We start from the raw sequence: 21609 nt of genomic DNA on the forward strand, positions 1-21609 counted from the left end.
ATCTTCCAAAGAGCATAATTAAAGACTTCAGTAACCTTAAAATTCGTTTCTCATATTCTTTGCATACATTTATTTGAGTTCTCTTTATATGATCTCTTTGGAACCATGGTACCAGTTAAAGAAGCGTGGTTTGTTGAATGCCTTTTATTGAATACTTTGAAAACAAAACAAAACAGAAAACCTTTAAAAACCAAAACTAAACCAAACCCAAGAAACCAAACTCACTGCTATTGAATTTATTCCAACTCATAGGAACCCTATGGGACTGCATAGAGCGGTCCTCTCTCCCCAGAGCAGCTGGTGGCTTCCCAGTGCTAACCTGGAGGTTTGCAGCCGGGCACTTGGCCACAACTACGAAGCCAGTGCTCCTCTATCACATACTTGGCAGGTGCCGATTGGTGGGCTAAGGCAGACAGCATTGTTGGATTCAATCTTTATAAAAACCCTCTGAGATTGGTTAGTCTTATCAGATGGAGAAACTGAGGCTCAGAAAAAGTTCCGCGAATGGTTTGGGGGTCATTGGCATAAACGTTCACAGTCTTAGTTTGCTCATTTGCCACACAAACCAAAATAAAAACGCACCACCAACAAAAAGAGGTTAATGAAAGGAAAACTGATCGTGTTGGTATGATGTTCAAATGAGACAATGGATGAAAAGCAGATAGCCTAAAGATTGGTATAGGTTACATTCAGAATAACTTTAGTGATCATGTATGCTAATGATACCTCCTGGTTTTCGTTTCAAGTGACAAAAATGTGCATAGGTCTCAGAGTCTGACGATCACGTGTCACCGATGGAGGAATACTTCAGAGGGAGGCAGCTACACCTGACCGGGGTTCGTGGCCAGTACATGAGCTCCAGCAAGCACATCCTTTGGCATATTTAGATGTCAATTAAAGGACCTTATAAACCAGCCAGGAGTCCCTGAGTGGCACAAAGAGTTATCTCCTGGCTTATTCCAAAGTTTGCCAGTTCGAATCCACTCTGGTGTGTTGCCGAAAAATGGCTTGGTGATCCAAAGGCCACAGGCACTAGAAGCCTTCAGTCCCATTTGAATCCGACACACGGGGCCACCACGAGGCACAATCATTTCAGTAGCAGCTGGTTTGCTGTTTTATTTTGTCTGACCCCAGGAAAGGAAGTGGTGATATCACCAGTTCTGGAACTATTAAAGGCATAATTACGTCTCATCTGATGGGAATAATTCACGGGTGATTTTACTGGAAGGCAAAGTAAAATCAAATGACTTCCAGGTGTCTTTGTATGTCTGACTCAGGTTCAACCTTCGATTAAAGGTGGTTTTGTACCGCTAAATAGTTGGGATTTTGACATACTAGCCATGATCTTTTTCAACGAGACAAAACATGTGCTCTTCAATCCCTCCTGCGGATTGTCCTACCTTTCAGTTGCGCTGTCAAGAATGAAGGTTGCTTCAAACACTTCCTCTTCTCACTGGTGCTTAAGTGCTAACTGGTGGTTTGGATTCACAGAGAGATTTCACTACCTATGAGCAGGTAACGAAGCGCTTTCACAATGTTAACATTTGTGCTCTGCGACTTTGTAGACTGTGCTGAAAGAGAAAGATAGCAACATAACCTGAATGTCTTGACACAACTCAGTAAGTTTCCTTGCTTCAGATGCATGCCACGATTTGTGAGTCTGAACTCTGGTGGATAGGACAAAACCCTATGAACCTATGAATACTGAGTATCAAAATAATAGCCGTCAGGATGGACGTGGTGAAATCCAAGGGAAATGATTCACTATAAATGTATAAGTGAGCACAAGAAGTACTGTGTTTACTTTGCTTATTGGGTAATCCATCCCTTCAGAACCAGGGGTGTGAGTGGAAATACTGGGAGGGTAGAAGGAGGGTGGGTTGGAAAGGGGGAACCGATTACAAGAATCTACATGTGCCCTCTTCCTTGGGGGATGGACAACAGACAAGTGGGTGAAGGGAGACGTCGGATAAGGCAAGATATGACAAAATAATAATTTATAAATTATCAAGGGTTTGTGAGGGAGGGGGAGCAGGGAGGGAGGGGAAAATGAGCTGATGCCAGGGGCTTAGGTGGAGAGCAAATGTTTTGAGAATGATGAGGGAAATGAATGAATAAATATGCTTTACACAACTGATGTATGTATGGATTGTGATAAGAGTTCTATGAGCCCCTAACAAAACAATTAAAAACAAACAGACAAAAATAATGTATGATATTTCATTGTAAAAAAAAAAAAATTGAAAAACCCCTGACTATGGGCAAAGAGACACCTGATTGGTAGTGGTGCTCTTATATCAGTCAGGGGCAGAGCAGACTGGCAGCCCTTTGTTCATCCTAGCTTGATGCCTAGATCGTGGCCAGAGCTGTTTCATGCCTAGGGCACATTAAAAAAAAAAGACAATTGTGTAGCACATCGAAGCAATTGGTAAGTCAATTGTGTAAAAAAAAAAAATTGAAAACTCATAAAAAAAAAGCTCACAGAGAAATGGAATAGAAAGATAATGGAATTTTTCCATACAATTTTGATGCCCTGGTATCTGATATTCTAAACTTAATTTTAATTATTTTTTTGACATGAGAATGCATTTTTATAAAAGAAACATTTTTTATTTTGAAATAATTTCAGATACTGAAAATCTTTGCAAAAACAGTAGAGATTGAGATTCCCCCAGTACTCTTCACTGAACTTTCCTGAGGACGTTGGGTACATTTATCAGAACCAAGACATCAGCTCTGAAGCCAGACCTGTCAAATAGGCTCAAACTCACTGCCATCGAGTCCACTTCAACTCTGAGTGAGCCCTGGGGGAGCGGGCAGGTAAGGGGCTACGAACTGCAAGGTCAGCCTTTGGAAACCACTATGCCATCTGTGGGAGAAAAATGAGGCTTTCTACGCCAGGGGAGATCTCGCCCATCTTCTAGCTTGGCTGTGGGTTGGATTTGTTCAGATGTCGCCCTTTCACCGCGAAGGTCCAGGATTTCCCCAATCAGTTCTGTCCCCTTTTTGTCCTATCATCCCTGAGTGCTTCCTGGTCTGTCCTTGGTCTCCTTAGGTCATTTGTGGAGTGTCCTTCAGCATGGGCATCTTTAAAGCTTTTTACGATTAGACTGAGGTTACAGATTGGGGGAGAAACAGACAAAGGTTGTATGTATGCTCGTCTTACTCTATCACATAGTGGGTATTGGATAATAACATAAGTCGCTATCAAGGTAGTGTTCTGATGATAGTTTGTTTAATTTCCCTCTTCCTTTACAATTATTACCTGGAATTGCTTTGTAAGGACGAGTTTTGTCTTTTCCTCAGTCATATATTTCCTCCTTTATTTATAACAATATAGTCTTGACAATTCTTTCTTTACTTCTTTGTTTTTTTTTAAATCAACTTGGTCCTCCTTACCATCACCATAAGAGTTACTCAAGGTTCTCCCAGCCTTCCCTAGGAGTGCCTGTGTGGTGGGGGTGGGGACGGTGTCACAGTGGAGAAGCTTGTCTGAGGATGCAGACACTCCTATGTCGTTAACCCTCAGGGGCTTCACACCTGGGCTGGTTTAGAGATTGCTTACATTTTTTATAGTGAACCTTCTTACTGGTTAATCGATCCAGCAGCATCTGTTTCAGGTAAGCAAATGCTCGGCCCCCTTTCTCCTAGCAAGTGCCCATCTCCAGATGCAAACAAGGTTGTTTGTCCAGCAGCCCTGGTTCTCTGAAAGACTCTAGAAAAGTCATTAGTTTTCCATGTGTCCCGAAACGATTATCTTGCAAGAGGGAGAGCAACACTCTTTCCAGCTCTCTCCCTCCCAGAGCCAAAACTCAGAAGTCCCCAAATATTTATTTGAAACATTGCAATGGTTCAGGTTTCTTCGCCCCCCACCCCCTGGAAATAAATGATAGTTTAATTATGGGCAGCACATGCTGTATATGTAAATTTTTAAAAAATCATTTTATTGGTGCTCATACAACTCATCACAATCCATACATACATCAATTGTGTAAAGCATACTTATACATTAATTGCCCTCATCATTCTCAAAATTCACTTTCCGCTTGGGTTCCTGGAATCAGCTCCTCATTTTTCTGTTTTGCCTTCCCCTCCCTTCCTGCTCCCCCCCTTTCCTCATGAACCCTTAATCATTGATAAATTATTATTTTATCTTATCTTACACTGCCCAGCGTCTCCCTTCACCCACTTTTCTGTTGCCCACCCCCCAGAGAGGAGGTTATAAGTAGATCCCTGTGATCAGTTCCCCTTTCTATCCCCCCCCCCCCCCGCTTCTCTCCCAGTATTGCCACTCTCACCGTTGGTCCTGAGGGGAGGGGTTCATCTGTCCTAGATTCCCTGTGTTTCCAGATCCCATCTGTTCTGCTGTGCATCCTCTGGTCTAACCAGGTTTGCAAGGTAGAATTGGGATCGTGATAGTTGGGGGGAGGAAGCATTTAAGAACTAGAGGAAGATTGTGAGTTTCATTGTTGCTACACTGAACCCTGAGTGATTCATCTCCTCCCCACTACCCCTCTGCAAAGGATGACCAGTTGTCTACAGATGGGCATTGGGTCCCCATGACGCGCTCCTCTCATTCATGATAATATGATTCCCCCTGCCCCCACCCCCCGACTGCCTTTTTTGTTTGAAACCTGGTCCCCTGAGCCCTTCATGATCACACATGTTGGTGTGCTGCTTCCATGTGGGCTTTGTTGCTTCTGGGCTAGATGGCCGCTTGTTTACTTTCAAGCCTTTAAGTCCCCAGATGCTATAATCTTCTTCACCATACTTACTTATGCACACATTCGTCTTCAGTGTTTATGTGGAGAAGGTGATTCCACAATAATGATTTTTATTCCTTGGTGTCTGCTCCCTGATCCCTTCAACACCTTATATTCACACAGGCTTGTGTGCTTCTTTTCTGTGGGCTTTGTTGCTTCTGAGCGAGATGCTGCTTGTTTGCCTTCAAGCCTTTAAGACCCCAGACTCTATGTCTTTTGATAGCTGAACACCATCAGCTTTCTTCACCACGTTTGCTTATGCACATGTCTGTCTGTCTTCAGCGTTCATGTCGGGAAGGTGGGTATTATGAAATGACCGTTTAGCTTATCAAGGTGCTCTTCTATTGAGGAAATGCGTGTGGGGAGGCCCAATGTCCACCTGTTAGCCTACAACTAAGCCTATAAATATATGCATGTAGGTCTATTTCCCCCATAATCATAAATATATTCACATATGTACATGTCTGTATTTAGGTTTTTATGTATGCCCTTTGCCTCCTACTCCTTTCCTCTCTTTGCTTACGCTTTCCTCCTGTCCCATTACCATATTCAGCCTTCATTCTGTTTTGAGTAATTCCTCTCAGTTACCTCGCTCTTGGTCACTCCCTACCAGTCCTCCCATCCCCCACCCTCCACTGGTATTGAACCACTCGTTCCCTTGTCCCTGGGTTTGCCTACACCTCCTCCCTTCCCCTACCTCCCACACTCACATGTCCCTCCAGGACCACTGGTCCCATTCTTTTCTTCTCCCATTGTTTGTCCAGCCTATCTTATCTAGGTGGACCTGCAGATATAGTAATAGGTGCATAAAATGTGGATGGCTTTGACAGCACCAAAGTGGCACATAAGAACATGGCGTCGACAGCAGCAACACCAACATGCTACCAAACAAAAAAGCCACTGACATACAAAATTTAAAAGAAGAGAAAAAGAGAAAATAAAAAGAGAGCAAAAAAAAATCCTGTTAGTAGCTCAAGATGTTTGTTGACCTTTAGGGGTGTTTTCCGGACAAATCTGATGGGGTGCCACATCCTGGCCCCAAAGTCCATACTTAAACTCCCTCAGGACCTCCTTGCTCTGCTTCCCCCGCCACTCCATTGCACACCCCCAGTGTTTTGCCTCAGTGTGGTGGGGTCAGCTCAGTCGCACATCCCCCACTGTGTCTCCAGTGTTGTCCGTGTAGGGACATGGGTCAGTGCAGGACGTTGCATCTCGCCGTGGGGCCGGCTATATGATCCTCTCTGTACATTGGGCCCTTTGAGCAGGGCTATCGTCCTCTGAGCTTGGTGGACCCAGGTGTGCTCCGCTCCATTCTTCCTCCTTCCTTTGCTTCAGCTTCCTTCTGGGTGTGGTGTGGTAGGTCAGTTCCTTTCCCATACCAGACGATCTATTTTCATTTTTCATGGTACTCCCTTTGATGGTGGGGGTCGGGCAAATTCTGGTTGGAGCCGGCGTATGGTCCAGTCTCTTTGTGTATTCCTCTATGCGTTATGTTGTCCTCCTGGTTTGGCATGTCATAGTGGGGTCTGTATGCATGGTCCAGTTCCGTGGAGACACAACCAATACTCTCCTGGGTGAGTTAGTGCCCTGCCCCCACCACGTGCATTCCACTCGGTTTTTCCTCACCCTGCTTCTCCCTCCACCTGCCCCTCTTCCGCTTCTTTATGTTGGACTCTCATGTACCTCCCTAAGTGTGACCTGCCCTCCCTCCAACTAACTATGCTTCCACCTGTTTATTGAGAGATAGGTGTTTATTCTTCTATTCCTGGCATGCTGATTGTACTTACCTCAGGGGAGTCATGTTATACCTGTCCTTTTGAGTTTGGTTTACTTCGCTTAACATGATTCCTTCCAGCTTTTCCCACGAAACGATGTCTTTCATGTGATCATCCATGCTTTTCAGTGCTGCATAGTATTCCATTGTATGTATGTGCCAGAGTTTACTAATCCACTCATTTATTGATGGAAACTTAGGCTGTTTCCAAGTCTTTGCGATTGTCAATTGTGCTGCAATAAACATTGGAGCGCAGATGACTGGTTGTGTTTTATTTGCTGTTTCCACCGGGTATATGCCCAGTAGAGGGATGGCTGGGTCATAAGGTAGATCAATTTCCATTTTCTTTAAGTATCGCCACATTGTTTTCCACAGTGGCTGTACAAATCTGCATGACCACCAGCAGTGGAGGACGGTTCCTACTTCACCACAGCTCCTCCAGCACTTGTTGCTCTCTGATTTGTGGATCTGGGCTAGCCTCAGGGGTGCTTGGTGGTATCTCATGGTTGTTTTGTTTTGAATTTCTCTTATGGCTAATGACCTGGAACACTTTCTCATATGCTTATTGGCCATATGGGTCTCCTCCCTAGTGAAAGTTCTTTTCAGTTCTTTTGCCCACTTCCTTAGGGGTCTATTTTCCTCTTTTTGCAGGTCATGATGGTGTTGTACATTTTAGTAATGAGCCCTTTGTCCGATGTGTCATTACTAAAAATCCTCTCCCAGTCTGTGGGTTGTATTGTCACCCTCTTGGTGAAGTCTTTCGAGGTGCACAGGTGCTTGATTCTCATTAAATCCTATTTGTTGATTTCCAGTTCACCTGTGTGTGTACCCTTCCCTATTACAGTGAGCCTATGAGTTCCCTAGACCAGTGCTCTGAGGTTAGTCCCAATTCCCTCCTTGATGGTCCTGATGGTTTGGGGTTTAACTTCTAGGTCTGTGATCCACCTTGGGTTTATTCTTGTGCATGGGGTGAGGTAAATGTCTTGTTTCATCTTTCTACATGTGGATATCCATTGTTTCCACCACCACTTGTTAAAAAGGACATCCTCTTCCCACTTGATGGTTTTGGGACCCTTGTCGAAGATCAGTTGTCTATATGTTGATGGTTTTATTCTTAGGATTTCTATTCTTTTCCACTGGTCTGAGAGTCTGTCGTTGTTTTGACCACTATAGCTGTGTAATGGGCATTAAAATCAGGTAAGGAGAGTCCTCCAACTGTGTCCTTCTTCTTGAGGAGTTCTCTGCTAATTCTGGGTTTCTTCCCTCTCCGTATGAAATTGGAGATCAGTTTTTCCAATTCTTTGAAGAATGTTGATGGAATTTGAATTGGTATAGCATTGAACTTGTAAAGTGCTTTAGGTAAGATGGTCATCTTTACTATGTTGAGCCTTCCAATCCATGAGCAGGGAATATTCTTCCATTTGTGGAGGTCACTTTTGTAGTAGGGTCTTATAATTTTCCTTGTATAGGTCTTTAGTATTTTTTTTTTGTTAAATATATTCCTAGGTATTTCAGTTTGTTCTTAGCTACTGTGAAGGGTACTTCCTTCTTAATCCCCTCTTCCATGGTCCTGTCCGATGTGTACAGAAAACCTACCGACTTCTGTTTATTGATCTTGTGTCCTGCTACTCTTCCATATTCCTCTATCGCTGTAAGTACTCCAGCTGTGGAACTTTTGGGGTTTTCAATGTATGGGATCATGTCGTCTGCAGATAGTGATAGTTTCACCCCCTCTTCTCCCGTTTGGATCACTTTGATGTCCTTCCGCTGTCTTATGTTGTTAGCCAGAACCTCCAAAACAATATTGAATAGAAGTGGGGACAGGGGCATCCCTGTCTTGTACCCTTTTTCAGTGGGATTGTTTTTATCTTTTCTCCATTGATTATGATGTTGACCGTTGGTCTTTCATAGATAGCTTGTATCGGGCTGAGGAACTTAGCTTCCAATCCTAACTTCATGAGTGTCTTGATTAGGAATGGGTGTTGAATGTTGTCAAATGCTTTTTCTGCATCTATGGATATTATTATATGGTTTTTATCATTTTTCTTCTCGATGTGGTATATAATATCAATGGATTTTTTGGATGTTAAACCATCCTTGAATCCCTGGGATGAATCCTAACTAGTCGTGGTGGTTGATATGTGTTATATACTTTTGTATTCTATTGGCCAATATTTTGTTCAGGATTTTTGCATCGATGTTCATTAGAGATATTGTTCTGTAATTCTCTATGCCTGTGGGGTCTTTGCCCTGTTTGGGTATCAAAGTAATGCTGGCTTCGTACAATGAGTTTGGGAGTTTGCCATCCTCTTCTATCTTATGGTATGCTTTGTGGAGGATCGGTGTCAACTCTTCCCTGAATGCTTGGTAGAATTCTGCTGTGAAGCCATCTGGCCCTGTGGCTTTTTCTGTTGGTAGGTTTTTGATGACCCTCTCTATTTCTTCTTTAGTTATGGGTTTGTTGAGGTTCTTGATCTCTGTCAGAGATAATCTAGGGAGAGACTATTTTTCCAAATATTTATCCATGTTTTCCATGTTTCGGAATTCATTAGAATACAGACCTTCATAGTACTTTGTGATTATCCTTTTAATCTCATTGGGGTCTGTTGTTATTGCCCCTGATTCATCCCTCATCCTGGCTATTGATGGCAAACTCAGATTTCTAAATCTCTTCCCCGGTAAGAGATAGGTAATCAAAAAGTTAAAAAGCAAAAAAAGAAAAGAAAGAAAACAAATATAAAATGTCCTACTTATAAAGAATGAAAGAAAAGCTAAGACACGGACAACATCATATACATCATTGCTTTTTGCATAATGGTTCAAAACTTCTAATATGTATACCAATACGTCATTTTTGTTTGCATTAATCAGAAATGTGTTCCTGGCCAGAGTTGAGAGAATATGATGAACTAAGTCCCTGGGTCACAGAGAAATTATCAATGACTCAAGTCAACTTCTTTTAAATAAAATATTTAATAATTTATCAAATCTTCATCTTTAATGTGTATATAAAATAATTTTATTTCCCTCCATGATGTGTTCATACTATCTATGTCATCTGAATGCATCAATTAGTTTATATGGTGCCGTATCATAAAATGTGTTAGAATTCTGTTCTGTTGGTAATCAAATATCTGCTCATTTTACCATTTTATTTTGAAGCCTAAATGTCAGCTCAAAAGTCTGAGCAACATTTCCTGGTTCTTTGCGTTTATTAGGTCCACTGAAACATGGTTAAGAAAATAAGATTAACAAGTCAAAAATAACCTTAACATTCAAATGCTCCTACTTTAAAACTGCACAGAACTCTGTCATTTGAAAAGAAGAGTGAATTCTGTCAGAGCTGAAGCCTGCAGCTCCTGTACCCAGAGAGCATTTAGGGCAGAGGCACTTTAAAGCCACTGGGTGAGAAACAACATGGTAGCCTGTCTTCCGGGCCTGCCGTTTTGAGCCATGTCAAGGGACCCAACTGTTCTTTATGGTTAATGAGCAACTCAGGCATTTTGACACTAGGAAGATGTGTTTCTGCTTGCTGCTTCTTTTTCAAGAGAAGTATTTTCTGCTTACAACCCTTCACCCATCATTCCCAGAAGAATTGTTCCTGGAAGAATGGTTTCCAACGTCTCCAAGAAATGTTTAGTTGCCCAAAGGAGATGAGAACTGATTTCCTGCTGCAATGAGTGCGGGACTGGGGGTTTCAGGCTCTCGGTGGCGAATAGTTGCTTTCTGAGAGCCAAAGGGTTTATGCCGGGCAACGAGAAGTTATGCTCTTTTGTTTAATGTGATTACTTGCTTACTTTCTCAGGGGCGCATTTATAATTTGTATAATTTATCATTTTAAAGAGACCTGAGAAGTCAAATCTCTTGGCTTAAACATGTTTGAGACACCGTGCCAGTCAGTCACAGTGACTGCTCTACTTAACTTTCATACGGAGTTACAACTTTGGCCTATTTTCTGCTCGGCCTGAAGCCAATGAATGCTTGCTAATTTGCATGGTTGAACTAAGCTTAAAATAGGAGTATCGTCTGAGTATCCTCCTTCCAGAAGGTGGAAAGAAACCAGTGACAACACTTTCGCAAACCCTCACACACACACGAGCCCCGACGGTGGAGTAGTAAAACTCTAAGGACTCTGAGTCCTGGAGGCTGCCTGTAAAATAAATACATAAAAATGGAAGATCCCTGGTGGCATAATGGTTACATGCTCAACTACAGGCAGGCAGGTTGGCTGTTTGAACCCACCGGCCAACACAAGAGAGAAAGGTGAGGCAGCTTGCTTCCAGAGAGAAGTACAGCAGCACCGGAAGCCCTACGAGGCAGTTTTCCCCAGTCCTCTAGGGGTGTTCTGTGTCAGAATCCACTTGATGGTAAAGGGTAGGTTTGGCTTTTGGTTTTATACTAAAAGTGTTATCTTCACTCAAGTTAATCTATTTTCCTTCAGAAAATCCTCCTTGTACCCAGTGATCATGTTGCTGTCCCTTTAACACTTGGAACATACTTGGGAAAAGGAGGAGATTTTAATCACAATACTAAAATTATCATCTTAATTCATTTCCCAATAAATATCTTTAGCATTTTGAAATTAGATTGAGCTCACCCTCCCTGCCATCTCTCTAAACCCTGGGGAAAGAAAAACAAACACACTTCACTCACTTTTACTAAAAATACTATCAGAAAAGAGAGACTGTGAAAACTGTTCCAAATCAAGGAAGATATTCCTTCATGCCCTATATTCAGTTTCCCCGAGTCCCACCCAGCCCCGACCTCACTGAAAAGCAATAGATCTTGTTTATGTGCTTGCTTGCTTACGCTTACATTCCCTGTGCTTCTGTGAAGCAAGCCTGGGGGCACAGGTGCTTAAGTGTTGGGCTGCTAACGGTCAGGCCAACTGTTCAAACTCCCCAGCTGATCTGAGGGCAAAGAGTGAGGCTGTGTGTTCCCATGAAGACTGACAGTTTCGGATACCAAAAGGAGCACTTTTACTCTGTTCTATAAACCAGACTCATTGCCATGACTCATAGCCACCCTGTAAGACAGGGTAGAATGGCCTCTGTGTGTTTCTGAGAGGGTAACTCTTTACAGGAGTGGAAAGCCTCGTTTTTTTTCTTTCGGGGAGCCGCTGCTAGTTTCAAACTGCTGACCTTGTGGTTAGCAGCCCAATATGTAACCACTATATCTCCAGGACTCCTACTCTGTTATATAGGATCTCTATAAGTCAGAATTGACTCTATGACAGTGAGTTCATACTTCTGCGAGAAGGGGTTAGGTGGTGGAAATGCTGATATACCTTTTGGTTTGCAGTCCAAATACACAAAGAACTTCCTTGTAAGGTTAGGCCGGCAATCTGGTTCTGCTAAGCGATGACTTTGACAGGTCTTTGGAGCAACTGTACTCTGCACAGAAGGGGCCAACATGACTTGGGTTGAACTCTAGAGCAACTAGCAGCAATGCTTCTGGGGCATACAGGATTTTAGTACTGCAAATACCCTCATACCGCAGAGACACAGCGGGTTCGGTCCCAGAGCAAGGAAGCAATGCTATGCTTACCTGATACTGTGTCTGTTAAATATATAAAAGCATTAGGGAAATATTTGAACTCTTCCGAGTCACCCCCATGCAATCCAAAGACACAAAGGGAGCACACGTTGGAAAAATGGTACCCATAGTCTTCTGGATGCCAGCTTGCCACAGACCTTCCACTTGTAACACACACACATACACAATCGTTGAAGCACAATCCAATGAGGTATTCCTGTAGCTTATGCTTTTAACCCGTTTGGAAATCCTTTCTCTGCCTTCAGGCAAGGCCTCTTCTGGAACCTTTGATACTGGACTGGTCTTACTGGGCTTGGTCCTATTTGGTATACATTGAGGGATGGTAGGAAGGACTGTCTATTGAGAAATATTAGTCTGGCCAGTTTCCATGTGTGTTCTTATAAATGTCTGAGCTGTCATCACTCTTATTTAAATTTGACATCAGAGGGTTCTGCTAACAAAGAGAAAGGAGTGAAGACCTCATGTAAATTGTTGTTGTTGTTGCCTTAGAGTCAGCCCCCACCCATAGCGACCTTATTATGCACGACAGAAGGAAACACTGTCTGGTCCCAGTCCCACCCTCATAAGTCTTCGTATTGTTGCAGCCACGGTGTCAATCCGGCTCCTTCAGGGTCTTCTTCTTCTTCGTTGCCCTCTACTTTACCCAGCATGATAGCCTTCTTCCAAGACTGGTCTCTCCTGACAGCATGTCTAAAGTACATGCAACTAAGCATCATCATCCTTGCCTCTAGGGAACAGTCTGGCTGTACTTCTTTCTTCCAAGATAAATCTGTTAGTCACTTGAGCAGTCCATGGTAATTTCAATGTTCTTCTCCAATACCATAATTCAAATACATGGTTTCTTCGTCAGTGCTTCTTATTCAATGTCCAATTTTCACATGCATACGAAGCAATTGAAAATACCATGGCGTGGGTCAGGAGCACTTTAGCCCTCAAAGGAACATGCATGCTTTTCAATACTTCAGAGAGGTCTAACGCAGCACATTTACATGATACAACACATTTTTTGATTTCCTGGCTGCTGCTTCCATGAGCGTTGATTGTGAACCTAAATAAGCAAACTATTAAAATCCTTGATAACTTCAATCTTTTCTTCCTTTTACCATAGTGTTACCGATCAGTCCAGTTGTGAGGATTTGGGTCTTCATTACAGTGAGTTGTAATTCACACTGTCATCAGCAAGTACTTCAAGTCCCCCTCACTTTCAGCAAGAAAAGTTGTGTCACCTGCATGTGACAGGTTGTGAACAGGCCTTCCTCCAATCCTGAGGCCACATCCTTCTTCATACAATCCGACTTCTTTGATGATTTGCTCAGCATACATATTAAAAAGTATGGTGAGAGGATACAACCCTGACACACCCCTTTCTTGATTTTTAAGCCGTGCAATATTCCCTTGCTCTGTTTGCACAACTAATTCTTGATTCGTGGACAAGCTCCATATGAGTACAAGCAAGTGCTCTGGCATCCTCATTCCTCTCAAGGGTACCCATAGTTTGTTATGAGCGACACAGTCGAATACCTGGGTGTGGTCAATAAAGCACAAATAAACATGGTTCTGATGCTCTCTGCTTTCAGACAAGGTACCTCTGGCACCAGCAATGGTAGCTCTTGCTCCGTGTCCTCTTCTGAATCTGACCTGAAATTCTGAGAGCTTCCCTGCAATGCTAATTTTTAAAATGTGTTATTGGCATGTAATTCATATCCCATATAGTTCAATAGTTCAATCACCTCAAGAAGAGTTGTGTAGTCACCACCCTAATTTCTATAACATTTTTTTCATTAAATGTCCATTTCAAGTGTATTTAACAACAAATTTGACTTTGGTAATAAGGGCTTTCAACAGAGGGGTGGAGAGATTTGATTGGAGCAGCTGACTGAGGCACTCTGGGTACTTAGGGAAGCAACCTGGGTAGTGAGTGATTGAAATGGGTGAATTAAAAAGAGGGCACAGTAAAAATAAATGACAGGGTGCCCAAGATTAACACTGGCACAGTCTGTATCTAGAAAGTAATCTGTGATGGAATGAAATTTCTCAATATGGCTTTTCTACCCACGTCTCCCTCGCAACAAAAGCCGTACTCACAGTCATGGAGACGATTCTGCTTTACAGTGACGCTCTAGGAGAGGGTAGCTCCCACCAAGTGATTGGTGAGACTGTGCTACTAGACAGGCTTAGTGAGTTTCTATGACCAGCCCCTGGCTGTAAGGATAAGCCATCTTTGCAGCTGCAGCCGAGAGAGAAACCAGAGGGCCCCGAAAGAACATGCCCAAGAGCTCTGTCTAAAGCGGGGCAGGCTGCCCCAGACCACCTGCAGCCGAGTCTGTGGCACAGGAACTCAGAGGAGCTGCCCTGAGACTGTGGGGTGCCTTTCCTCATATGGCTCATGACTATAGAACTATAGGACAGACAGAGCGACAGGTGGAATGGCTTCCTGGCAAAGGGACTATGTGGATGAGAGACTGAGGACAGGAGAGTTGGCTGCTCACCGAGGAGAGGTGTTGCTGTGAACCAGTAACTCTCTACTGATCCTGACTTGTGGGAACTTCTTAACTTCCTTCATACACCCTCTGACTTGTGAGCATCTTCTGTGAGTTGTGTGTGGCCATTGCAACAAATGGAGGAACCGGCTTAGACACAGAGTGGTGTGGGAGGAACGGTTGGTGCCAGAACAAGTAAAGGATGGAGTGGGGCGCGTGTCTGACACCTGCCTCATGGCAATCAGGAAGCCAGAGGTGGGCAGATATGTCCATCTTGGTCCCAATTTACTGTCTAATCTAGTGTCTGTATTATTGCTTCCTGCGTTTCCTACCACCTTGCTGAGAGCATCAGCAACTCCCAGAATATAGAGATGATACTCTTGGAGCCAGACTCCGGGAGAGGAGTGGAGGTTGGCAAGGTGTGGGGATGCTCTTCTCTCTACTTGTAACCCACCCCTCCCCCCATCTATTTATCAGTCTCGAGCTAGGGTTCTAATTTCAGTCACACTTTCCCAGATTTGGACCTTATTTTTTTTTATCGCAGTCGGTGAATGTGGCCTCTGCCTCCTGCTGGTTTCTTGTTCATTATGCAATAGACAGGAGGCCTGAGATCTCACCCTCCAGGAGAACCCTGCTCTCCTTTTTGATTGGAAGTCATCAGGTTGAGGTCCCTGTGTGGTGGTCCTGTAATGGACCACCCAAGCCACCTTAGCTGGGCATACTGCTGGGAGGGATTTCTGTGGGTAAGAGAGCCCTTATTTGTCTAGTTGGGAGTTTGCTTTAGCTACAAGCAGCTGCCTGGCCCAAGGCCATCTTCTTGTTGGAGCAAGCCACATGCAACAGTTGATTCTGACAAGCATATAAAAGTGCATCCGTTTTAGCTCAATGCTCCAAGGCCAGTCTTGCTCCAGAGGGTCCCCTTCCCTGGGGCCAGCCGAGGCTGTCACTGAACCTGAGTACTTGGCTCAACGACTCCCCTCCCAACTCCAGTTTCTGTCTTGTCCCTCCCAGAGACGTGACTTACAAACACTCTATGCAGCACACTTTACCTTAAGGCTTTACTTCTAGTGACACCCCGCTCCCTTCAATTTAAATATTCTGAGATAGATATATATTAATGGTCATTGGGAATGTTTAGATTTTTCCAATCTGTCACTTAAAGAGAAAACAAGAGTTTCCATATACAAATAAAATCACATCTGGGAGCCAGCAATGTCCTCTGCCTATCCAGTAATAATGGCGGTATGGTCTGGGACAGGAGGTAGCGGTCAGATGCCCTGTGTGTCCTTCATGAGGACTCTGGGAGGCACGGTGCTAGGAGGCACGTGATGCTCAGAGACGTTTATCTCTCCTCTAGCAGAAGCCCCACGAGTCTCAAACCTCATCCTGTATGAGTCCAAGGTTCACTCCGCACACGGCTGTTTCAGAGACAAGGCTCCAGCAGAAAGAAGAAGATGAACGGTGTTTAGAAAGTATACTCTATGGCTTCCACTCTGGCTGGAGCTGTCTTAGATCCATGGAGCTTGCTTCTCCTGATTATTATCAATGACTTTGTGTTGAAATTGACAGGAGGGACCCCAGAGGAGACAAGCACAGTTCCTCGAAGACCTCCGAAGAGAGATTTAGGAGGGTTGTCCTCTGGGCATTGGGATAGGCCAATGGTTGTACATTATTTGAACCTTTTGACAATAAAGCTCAATTGCTGGGGTCACAGTAGAAGATCCTAAAGTAATACTAAGCCTTGCCGTCACTTACTACTGTTTTGTAATGTGGATGCAGAGATGGTAAAGAGGTGCTCCAGTTCACAGAGACCCCAGTGTCCTGTGCCATCCTAACAATTGCTGTATCTGAGCCCATTGTAGCAGCCACTGTGCCAACAGAACAAGGATCTTCCCCTCTTCACTGACGTGTCATCTTGTCAAGAACGATGCCCTTTTAAAGGGCTCTTGCCTGATAACATGTCCGAAGTATGTGAGATAAAGTTCTGCCATCTTAGCTTCTAAGGAGCATTCTGGCAGGACTGCCTTCAAGATAGCTCCCAGGAGTAATCAGGCACAAAATGCTCCATTAAAGTATTTAAACTGCTAAACCAGGTAACCTTATGGTAGGACTGAAATCAGGTACTTACAATCACATGTCAACTCCAAGATTGAAAGTCCATTCATCAAAATAGGACTGAGAGACCCCAGGAAAAACTCTCGAGTGTGGTCCCCTGTTGCTAAGGAGCTTTCTGTTCTTGTTATTCATTGCCATAGAGGCATCTTGAACTCATGGTAAGCCAACATCCAACAGAACAAAATGATACCCAGGCCCAAGCTAACATCATAATCACCGGCAGGCTTGAGTCCATCGAAGCTGATGTTGTCATCTTCGGGTACTGTGCCTAACAAGGTTTTGTGGTGACGTAGGCTCAGTTTCAGATGCAGTTTGCCAGGCTTTCCTTCTCACTCTCTCTTAGTCTGAAAGTTTCACTGAAATCTGTCGACCGTAGTTGATCTTGCTATTTGGTATAACGAGTGATTCAATAAAGACAAACAGCTCCTACAGTCACAGCAAGTCACAAGCCACTAATGAGTTGTCACACAGAAGGGAGTGGGGAGCCCACTGTTACTTTTGTGGTGTGTCAGTCCATTGATTTCAACTCAGAGAGACCCTGGAGAACTATCTCTGAGGATTTCCTAGGTTGTAAACTTTATGGGTGAAAATTACCAGATCACTTCTCCCTTGGAAGAGCTGGTAGATTTGAACTTCCAAACTTCCAGTTAGAAATTGAGTGCTACCTCCCTCTCAAAATGATTGAATGTTGACTAATACTTTTGGAGGGGTACAATGTCTGTGTATTCCTTCCATCTCCTTTTAAGGCTTCCTGCATTGCTCAGTATTCTGCCCACAGACTCCTTCAGTGTTGCAACTCTAGGCTTGCATTTTTTCCGTCAACTCTTTTGACTTGAGATCTGCCAAGTATGTCCATTATTAAGACTCTGAAAAACAAACAAATGCAAATCAGTCTCTAAAACAAGGAGAGAGTGAAGATTGATATAGTTTGGGAAGGGACCCTGGAGAGACACTAAAATGCAGTCCTAGGACTTGAAATGAGTCATTGATGCCAAATCAGTGAATCTAGGCTTCCAAGAGAATGTGATTCAGCTCACTCAGAAACCCAGAGGACAACAAAGAAGGAATGGAAAGCAAGTCACTGATACGGTTGACCTGTAACTTACCCTCCCAGGAACACGCACTTATATGGCTGATGTAGATGTGCTACAGGATTCTGGAAGAATCATAAAGGGAGGAAATAACGAGAATGCTACTCAAAGAGTGGATAAGCCCTGGAATCCAATCAAAGAGTGTCCACACTTTGGAATCAACGTTTGCCATTTTCTCTGCTTGATCAAATCACGCTCAGACTGATACCTAATCCTGGCATTGGGAAAGGAAAGTTGACCCAACTGATATAATTGTAGATGTATCCGGTCTGGAAGTAACAACCAGGCAGGAGAAAGCAGAATGGGCTATATTCAGTCTAGAAACAGTTTAGAGAAGTTTTTCTTGGTGTAGCTCTACAGTAATGGGAAGTCGTTCGCCATGAATGAAGACTACATCAGAGCGCGTAGAACAGTTCCATATCTGTCTGAGTAGAACTGGGCTTCAGTGGGCGATCTCTCACAAGCAGATCACTAGGCCTTCTCGGGTGACTCCGGGAGGTTTCAAATCTCAGAACATTAGGCTAGCAGATGATAACATTAACCAGTTACATTTCCCAGTGACAGAATGAAGAATAGGCACTCTCAATGGGTCCGACAAGGAGATGGGATAGGGAATAGGGATGGGTTAAAACTCCCTATTTAGGTGGGTGATGGTGCATGCTATGTCTATCTCTGTAAAACAAAAACTGTACTGTTTTCTTTTTCTTTTTTATTTACTTATTACATTTTCTTACATTTTATTAGGGGCGCATACAACCCTTATCACAATCCATACATATACATACATCAATTGTATAAAGCACATCTGTACATTCTTTGCCCTAATCATTTTCAAAGAATTTGCTCTCCACTTAAGCCATTTGCATCAGGTCCTCTTTTTTTTCCCCCTCCTTCCCCCCGCCCCCCTCCCTCATGAGCCCTTGATAATTTATAGATTGTTATTTTGTCATATCTTGCCCTATCCGGAGTCTCCCTTCCCCGCTTTCTCTGCCGTCTGTCTCTCAGGGAGGAGGTCACATGTGGATCCTTGTAATCGGTTCCCCCTTTCCAACCCACTCACCCTCTACTCTCCCAGTATCGCCCCTCACACCCCTGGTCCTGAAGGTATCATCCACCCTGGATTCCCTGTGCCTCCAGCTCCCATCTGCACCAGTGTGCAACCTCTGCCCTATCCAGTCCTGCAAGGTAGAATTCGGATCATGGTAGTTGGGGGGAGGAAGCATCCAGGATCTGGGGGAAAGCTGTGTTCTTCATCGATACTACATTGCACCCTGACTGACCCATCTCCTCTCCTAAACAACCTCTGTGAGGGGATCTCCAGTGGCCGACAAATGGGCTTTGGGTCTCCACTCTGCACTTTCCCCTTCATTCACTATGGTGTGTGTCTTTGTGTGTGTATATATATATATATATATATATATATATATATATATATATATATACATACATATATATTTTTTGCATGATGCCTTATACCGTTTGTCTTCGGTGATCGCATCATGGAGGTGTGCAGCCAATGATATGATTTTTTGTTCTTTGATGCCTGATAACTGATTCCTTTGGGACCATGTGATCACACAGGCTTGTGTGCTTCTTCCATGTGGGCTTTGTTGCTTCTAATCTAGATGGCCGCTTGTTTATCTTCAAGCCTTCAAGACCCCAGACACTATCTCTTTTGATAGCCGGCACCATCAGCTTTCTTCACCACATTTACTTGTTTACCCGCTTTGGCTTCAGCAGTTGTGTCAGGAGGGTGAGCATTGTAGAGTACCAATTTAATAAAAGAAAGTATTCATGCATTCAGGGAGTGCTTGAGTAGAGTCCCAAGGTCTTCCCGCCACCTTAATACTAAACCTATAAATATAGACACATAGATCTATTTCCCCATCCATATATATATATATTTGCATGTACATGTACATGTCTTTGTCTAGACCTCTATAAATGCCCTTTGACTCCCAGCTCCTTCCTCCATCTCCCTTGACTTTCCTCCTGCCCTACTACCATGCTCCGTCCCCACCTGGGTTACACCTATACCTCTTCTTTACGTAACCTTACTGTTTTCATCATGCAAAAATAGAAACCATTATCAATACAATATTTGTTTTAGGTAATGTGCATTATGCAAGTAGGCCTCAATATTTCATCCATCTTCTACAAACTAGGAGTCTTCTCTCTAAAGAGGAGTTTATTTTTCTTTTTAATATGACTGATCTATGGAAGTGTATGATGTATGAACCATGTCAATAAAACTATATTTATAAAATGTGTATATTTTTGACTGAAATTAAAGCTTACATTGTTTTCAACTTTGATTAAGAAAAAGAAGGCCACAGACATTTTAATATTTAATCAAAAGAAACACGAGTTTTAAATATTTTTAAATGCTTTATGAAGAGGGAAATCTTGAGTTGCATTTCCCAGAGTTGATTTGTTGGTCCCAGAATGGCCTCATTAATTAATAAGTCAGATGGAAATAGATAATAGCAGCTATAAATATCCATAGTATTCCCTGTGTTATAAAGCACATTTCCCCTCGCATAAACCAGGCTTGTTTAATTTGTGAATAGCACAAAGCTTGGGGGTAAAGGAGGTTAAATTAGGATGCCAAAAGATCTTAATGTGTTGAAATGCAAGTCAATTCTCACAAGATGAAATTCAATCATGCTAAGTGCATTCACTAAGAAAAATCCCAATTGCATTTCAGGCAGAGGGAAATCGTGGCTTAACTAAAAAGGCATGTGAAATGTATCCTGGAAGTTATAGTAGACTAAACATTAAGGAGGTTAGTAATGTGATGTGATTGCCAGAAAAGCGAATGTAACCTTACCTGTGTTAATAGAAGTACTAACCCTAAAACTAGGGAGGTGTTCAACTTTCATTCTTGGCTCAAGAGACAGTTGTGCGGATAGAAGGAGAGAATACTGCATGGTTTAAAATCAGGAAAGGTGTGCGTCTATACATTAGAGTTGTAGCCTCTCATTACGCTTATTCAATCTGTATGTTGAGCAAATAATCAGAGAAGTTGGATTATATGAAGAAGAAGGCGACTGCAGGATCGGAAAAAGGCTTACTAACAACCTGCGATAAGCTGATGACACAACCTTGCTCGCTGAAAGTGAGGAGGACTTGAAGAATTTTCTAATGAAGTACAACTCAGCGAAAAGAAGAACAAAATTCTCACAACTGTCTCCATAAGTAACATCATGATAAATTGAGGAAAGGCTGATGTTGCCAAGGAATGTTGTCTTCCATGGATCGACAATCAATGCTTATGGTAGCAGCTCTCAGAAGAACAATAGACTCATTATATTAGGTACATGTGCACAAGATTTCTTTTGAGTATTGAAAAGCAAGGATGTTACTTTGAGGACTACTGTGTAATTGACTCAAGTCTTGGAAAATTCATTTGCCTCATCTGCATGTGAAAGTTGGACATTGAATAATGAAGACCAAAGAAAAATCAGTGCACTTGAACTGTGGTTCTGGAGGAGAATATTGAAAGTTTCCATGGACAGCTAGCAGGACACACCAACCTTCCTTGGCAGAAATATGGGCCGAGTGTTCCTTAGAGGCAAGGATGGCAAGACTTTGTCTTACATAGTATGGACATACTGTTAGGAAACATCAGTTCCTGGAGAAAGACATCGTGCTTGGTCAAGTTGGGGGGAGTGAAAAAGAGGAAGACTCTCAACGAAATGAGTTGACACAGTGGCTGCAGCAATGGGCTCAGGCGCGACAACAAGGGTGAGGGTGGCGCAGGACCCGGCAGTGTTTCGTTCTAGCTTGCAGAGGGTCACTGTGGGTTCAAAGTGACTTGATGTCACCCA

The 21609-nt window shown here is 43.2% G+C and overlaps 1 non-coding gene across 1 annotated transcript; it reads left to right on the forward strand.

Moving 5' to 3' along the window:
* Window positions 1-2246: 2246 nt before the first annotated feature.
* LOC142462061 (small nucleolar RNA SNORA48) lies at window positions 2247-2390 on the forward strand. Its single transcript, XR_012787206.1, has one exon. It is a non-coding gene; the product is annotated as a small nucleolar RNA SNORA48 (small nucleolar RNA).
* Window positions 2391-21609: the final 19219 nt, after the last annotated feature.

The sequence above is a fragment of the Tenrec ecaudatus genome, chromosome 11, assembly GCF_050624435.1.
Source record: "Tenrec ecaudatus isolate mTenEca1 chromosome 11, mTenEca1.hap1, whole genome shotgun sequence".
NCBI classification, from domain to species: domain Eukaryota; kingdom Metazoa; phylum Chordata; class Mammalia; order Afrosoricida; family Tenrecidae; genus Tenrec; species Tenrec ecaudatus.